This window comes from Haematobia irritans, chromosome 2 (genome assembly GCF_050003625.1).
Source record: "Haematobia irritans isolate KBUSLIRL chromosome 2, ASM5000362v1, whole genome shotgun sequence".
Classification (NCBI taxonomy): domain Eukaryota; kingdom Metazoa; phylum Arthropoda; class Insecta; order Diptera; family Muscidae; genus Haematobia; species Haematobia irritans.
Window position 1 is genome coordinate 56543936 of NC_134398.1, and position 7066 is coordinate 56551001.

General features: G+C 34.1%; 1 long non-coding RNA gene across 1 annotated transcript; it reads left to right on the forward strand.

Moving 5' to 3' along the window:
- The first annotated feature begins 3701 nt into the window (after nt 1-3701).
- LOC142223590 (uncharacterized) lies at nt 3702-4718 on the forward strand. The gene is made up of 3 exons (XR_012718807.1): nt 3702-3784; nt 4290-4423; nt 4502-4718. It is a non-coding gene; the product is annotated as an uncharacterized LOC142223590 (long non-coding RNA).
- Nucleotides 4719-7066: the final 2348 nt, after the last annotated feature.

The window sequence follows — 7066 nt, forward strand, 5'->3', positions numbered from 1 at the left end:
GAAATGGGCGAAAGATAATGGTCTTGGGGTAAATCCAGCAAAGACAGAACTAGTCATGTACTGCAAAGATCGCAAAACTCGCACGATTAGGGCCATTTCCTTAGGGGGTATTGAAAGTCCCTTTGGTGAGTACGCAAAATATCTTGGCGTTATTTTGGACAGGAAGCTGAATTTTAGGCTTAATATTGAAGAAAGGGCGAGAAAAGCAACGGTAGCTTTGTACTCGTGCAAAAAGGCAATAAGGAAAAAGTGGGGACTAAAACCAAAAATTGTGCATTGGCTATACACGGCAGTAGTTAGACCTATAATGCTAAATGGTGTTGTAGTCTGGTGGCCGGCACTTCAGAAACCGACTTGTTTAGATAAAGTTCAGCGTATGGCGAGCTTGTGTATCTCAGGTGCATTCAGCAAGATAGGAACAGACTCCCTTAATGTCATGCTGCATCTATTGCCTTTAGACATTTTGGGCAAACAGTCAGCTGCAACAACGGCTGTGCGGTTGCGCGAGCTATTGCTGTGGTCGGAAAAAATGTACGGTCACAGTTCGGTTCTCAAAGTAATGCCAGATGTGCCCAACGTAGTGGATTACACCCTGGTAAAACCACTTTTCGACAAAAAAAAGTTTGAAACTCTAATTCCCAACAGTGAGGAGTGGTGTACATAGACCCCGGGGAATAAAAAATATATAGATTTCTATACTGATGGCTCCAAATTGAATGGACAAGTGGGGTTCGGAGTATATTCTAAAGATCTGGAAATCCGAATAGCGAAAAGATTACCTAATCACTGAAGTGTTTTTCAGGCTGAAATATTGGCAAAAAGAGAGGTGGTGAATTGGCTGAGAAGTAATGTTCCAAAAAATGTTGGCATTAATATATTCTCAGACAGTCAACCTGCAACTCTGTGTTCCTTAACTCGAAAACGGCCATAGACTGCCGCAAATCTCTCAACGGGATGGCTGAGCAGTACAATATTCACCTAATATGGGTGCCTGGCCATAGGAACATACCGGGGAACTGTGAAGCAGATGTGTTAGCAAGGCTAGGAACTACCTTACATATTCCAGGGGAACTAGAATCTGTTGGTATGCCTCTGGCCACCTGCAAGCTCTTACTGCGTGAGAAGGCTGTTATGATGGCCAATATTCGATGGGAGAATTGCAAGGGTTGTAACGACACCAAGCAAATATGGCCCCATTTAAACTTAAACCGCACACTAGATATGCTAGTGTTCTCAAGGCGTCAGATAGCACTCTTGATATCTGCTATAACGGGTCGCTGCCTGATAGGCGAATTTGCAAAAACTATAGGTGCGAAGTATAATGACTATTTTATGAGCTGTCATGATGCGGAGGAAAAGGGTAGGTACTTTTAGTAAAATGTGGTATCACAATGGACTGAATAGTCTTAGTGAGCCTGACATTTAATCGGGCTGCCACTTTAACCTAACCTAACCGAAATATTGCCAAAGACACCATATGTCTATCTGTGTCCTTCTGGGTGTTGCAAATATGTGCACTAACATATAATACGCAGTTCCACAGTGTGGCGTAGGGTATAAAATGTGGCAATACTTGTTCTAAAATCGCAGTCCATTTTGTTTCTATCAAGCACTATTATTTTCTGATTGCAAAAATTACATTATTTCCATTTCCAAAAGTTGTATTTCCAAGAAAGTGGAAATACAAGTTAAATAAATTTCCTTTACATCGGCTCGTGGCCGCTCAAAACTATGCTATATAAATCGAACTGGTTGACTGTATGCGTTGCTTGTGCGGTGATGTTCATAGCGATCATTATCTGTTGATGACAATAGGGACTATGTAGCCCAGTGGATAGTGTGATGGATTACAAACTGTATGGTTCTCGTTTCGATACTCCGTCCAGGCAAAAGTTAAAATTTAAAGAAATTTATAAAATCAAATTATTTCTTCTTTATTATTTGTATTGCAGAAAAAAGTGATAAGAATTAAATACATCTGGTGGAAGTGAGAAATATATGAGGAAAGGTGCAATTAGCCAGACTCTTTTTTAGTTAGTCTTTTTATTTCTTCTTCATTATTTGTATTGCAGAAAAAAGTGCTAAGAATTAAATACATCTGGTGGAAGCGAGAAATATATGAGGGAAGGTGCAATTAGCCAGACTCTTTTTTAGTTAGTCTTAAGTTAGTCTTTATGTTTTTAACATCCTGTAAAAAAATCAACGTTTATTACAAAATTTATATACGTTTCTGCCAAATAAACCTTCTTATGGAGAACATCAAATGGGAAACGTGATTTGTTTGTCTAAAATTTCGTTTGGGAGGAAAGAATAATTTTCTGCGTATAGCTCCTAATGTCAGGCATTTCTGTACAGATTGAGATGAACCTCCCATAAACATGTCCCCCTTAATTTTCTTAAATATGAATCTACGCTTTATCTTCCAAACCCAAAGAAAAATACTTTCCTCTGGGACGAAATTTTAGACAAACGAAATTCCTTTTGTTATAAACTATTTTCTTAAAGAGCAACTAAACCAAAATTTGTAACCAGTGTTGAAACCGTTTTATCAAATGACCGCCCAACTTTCTGCTTTACTCAATTGTCTTCATCACATTTCATTCCTGATTTGATTCTTGCGTTCAGAAAATCAGGTAGGGAATTAAATTTAAAATCACAGCCATCTAATGTCCTCACACTAATTACTACAATTTAGTCTCTTTAATGTTGACATTGAAGATCTTCTCAAATTGGTTCGTTGCATTTGATATTTTGTTTTAACAACGCCGACTAATGGTCCCTAGTGTCTGTCATTGTAATTCGCGACTTAACTCCTCTGTAGACAATTTTGCTTCCAAAGAACATGCGATGACTCGTCCACATTCTCCATTTCAAAGTCATCTTTAGTAAAGATATCTGCGAGGGCTCTCAGCATTTGTGTAACATTTGAAATGTTCTTTTAATGTTTAAACATTACGCTTTAATTACTTGTTGTACGTGAGGATAAAGCCAAAGAATATGAATAAAAATGAACATTTACCCAGGCACTCTCTGTGTCAATTGTAGTAACTTCACATTTTTTGGTAGGATATGAAAACTAGGATATGAAAACTATATCCATTGCCATCACTCCCCTTATTGTGTCACTTCCTGTGAGTTTTTACTGTCGGCAATTATACCTGGGGAATTGCTGAAAATATTTATTTTTACTTTTAAAACTATGTCCAACTGCATCAAGAGTGGAATAACTCAATTGTTAACAATAATTTTTTTTTTTTGTTAAAGTTTTTTCGGTAAAGGCAAATAAACTTCGTTGGAAAAAATGAAGTCTCTTGTCTTTGCGGATTACTTGAAAACATATGGAAATCCATGTAGATTTGAAGAAGCTATCACAAGCACAGAAAAAATGAAGCAGAATAAAAATCAATTACTGGCATAATTAAATGAAAAAATTATATCAAGTACGATTTTTATTAAGTCAAATACAAAAATAATTGGTTGAATGGAAAACTGGAAAAAATATCAAAATTCCCTGATAATTGAATTTACAACACGTCAACATAGTGTTCAATTGGACCAAGTGTAAAAGTTATTGATTTAATTATAATGCGTAATTGCCAGACAAAACTGATTATGACGTTGCTAAGTAACGAAAAATAAATAAATACAAACAATAAAATATCATTTATTGTTATTATTAGGAAACTTTCTAAGTACATGGTCGCGCAAATAAAAATTGCTATCGATATCGCGATTCCAAATGTTTAAATATTAATAACGCATCATATTATATTTTTTATCGTAGGTAAGTATGTTATATACTTTTATCTAAATCCAAGTTTTTTTTTTTTTGACAAGCGAACTTTTGTGGAAACTACTCTGAAAGAATTCTCTTCCTAAAAATTAACAGTTTCGTTGTGAATGTATCGTGTGTGAAGAACTCTCTCTCTCTCTCTCTCTCTCTCTCTCAAGCACTTTCACGAAATACTCATGTATGTTTTCGCAAATACGATTAAAGATCCACAATAATTTTTCGTGACTTCGACTATTAGTCGGGATCACAACGAATCACGAATGTTTCACAGCACGAACTTTTTAGAATGGAAAGTTAATATAATATATTTAGTATATATTTCGTATATTCGTAAAAAGTAGTTCGTAAAATTTACAAAATTCGTTGAAAACTTTAATAAAATTAGTAAATGAATTCTTTCGTTGTATAAACTTACACACATCCTGAATTGGGCCATTCAAAAACTTGTGAAAATGCTTTGATATATTCATTCTTTATATTTTGTTTTTACATTTAGGATGTGTACGCGTCAAACTGGTCTATGAATGGATAAAAGACGACTGCCAAAACTATGTGGTCTAGAGGAAAATGTGTTTAGTTTGAAAACGGGAAGTTGGTGCTTCAATTCTTCCCAGAATTCTTCAACACAAGGTAAAATTATATAAAATTGTTTAAAATCTTTTTAAAATTTTGAAATGAATAGAGGCTTCTACATTGATTGCATTACAGAAGAGCAAGATGACGAATCACATAGAAATGAGATTTGGGAAGCCCAATTCCAACAGGTGGTACAGATAATTCAAAAACTGTTTATTCTTTGTGAGTGAGCCTGTTAAATATGTTGTTTATAAGGAATATTCTGTATTTTTTCCAAACATGTACTCTGTCATGTTTTCAGTTATATATATTTTTAACATTTTTCACAATAAATAGCATAAAACCTCTTTTCAGAGTGTATTTTTTAATTTTCTTAAACCAATATAGATTATAACATATAGTACAAAGATTATATTGATTACCATCGTAATAAACACAATTACGATAGTAATTGTATAGGTTACAAAATTTTATAAACATTGTACTCAGTTCAATTACGACTGTAATTGAAAAACTTTATATATTTTAAATACCAATGTATTTGGATTGAGTACTGAATCATTTGGAAATTTTGACAAATTCCAATTACCTTTATACTCAACACAAATATCCCTTCATTTGAAAATAATTTTACGACAAACTTACAATTTGAGTAATTGGATTTATGATTTTCGTAATAAGCTGAAAATCAAATACAAAAATAATTGAAATCACAATTTTTGTATTTGATTCAAGTATTCACTTTTTTCTGTGAGGAGATCCCCAAATTAAATTTAATTTTTTTAATTTTTTTATATATATGGAAATTAAATCAAATTCTGGATTTATAAGAAGCAAGTTTGAATTTAAGAGGAATCTGAAGCATCTTGGCAACGCGTGCAAGAAAATGATGAAGTAACGAAATCTAAATTATGAAGAGTGAGAAGTAGAAAATTGGAATTTTACTCTTAATTTCGATCAATTCGGACGACCAGTGCGTCTTCTGTTCTAAGAAGTGAACAAGGGGGATCGGTCTATATGGAGGCTTTACCAAAAAATGAACCGATAAACTATTAATCCACAGATCTTTTTGGGCCTCAAATACGTCTAGATTTCCATTTTCAGACAAATCGGATAAATAATGCTTTTTCTAAAAGCTCAATAAGTCAAATCGGGAGTTTTGTCTATATGGAGGGCTATAACAAAACATGCATCGATACCCACCATAATCGTCACACCTTTTTGTGGTCCTAAAATACCTGAATGACGATATCAACATTATTAAAGACTCCAGCGTGATTACAACAGACAGACGAACATGGTTATACCGTCTTATAATTTCTTTATAATCAAGAATATATACATTAAATCGATATTTCGATGTGCTATAAACGGAATAACAAACATACCCCCATCGGCAGAATATATGGGGCTTTATCTAAATCTGAACCGATTTGGATAAAATTCGATACAGTTGTATGCAGTAAAATTCCGTTGAAATGTTTATAAAATATGAAATATTCTACCATAGGCGTATTATGGGAGGTATATCCACATTTATACCAATTTGAACAAAATTTGGCACACAATGGTAAAATTTTAATTCTACTCTCAGGGTAAATGTCAAGTAAATCAAAATGCAAATTTGGTCTCCGGTTTTTATATGAATCTAAATCGGACGAAAGATATTTATCGGTTCAGATTAGGTTTAGCTCCCAACCTAATCTGAACCGATTTTAACCAAATTTGGCAAAGATAGCTATAATATTAATTCTACTTCCTGTGCCTAGCTTCACATAAATCGAAGTAAAACTTTAGTAAACTCTATGGTCATATGAATCTAAATCGGGCGAAAGATATATAGGGGACCTATATCTAAATCTGATACGATTTCAACCAAATTTAGCAAGGCTTGAGAATATCAATTTGACTCTCGGTGTTAAAATTTGGCCTTTACGGTCAGATATATATGGGAGCTATATCTAAATCTGAACCGATTTAGATATAGCAAGCATGGATAGAATGTCAATTATACTTTCTGTGCAAAATTTCCCCCAAATCGGTGTAGACAACTTTGGCCTCTGTGGTCATATGAGTCTAAACCGGACGGAAGATATAGCGATTGTCTTTGTCCCGAAAAAAGACCCTGGCCAAATTTGAGGACGAGCGGAGAAAAATATGCAGAAATCATCACAGAATTTTGTGTAAAATGTGGGTATTTTGACCATATTTGCATAAACCGGAAGAACAAATATATGGAGGCTTTATGTAAATCTGAACCAAATTAGATCAAAATTGACACACTTAAATATTATATAAAATACGTTCTCTGTGGAAAGTACCGAGTCATTTTGAGAAAAATCCCATTGAAAATGGGTCTAAAATATGAAAAATTCTACCATATTTTCCCAACTATGGCGTACATATATATTTAAATCTGAAATTTCTCGTAACTCGAAGTATAACTTTGGCTTCCGTGGTCATATGAGTGTAAATCGGGCGAAATATATATAGGAGCTATATATAAATCTGAACCGATTTCAACCAAATTTGGCAAACTCAACGCTATTAAGCGTACTCTTTGTGCAAAACTTGAAGCCAAGCAAAGCCCATATAAGTGAAAATCGGACGAAAGATATATACGGCAAACTTAAAGATACTATTAAACGTACTCCTTGTGCAAAATTTGAAGGAAATCAGGACAAAACTCTGGCTTTT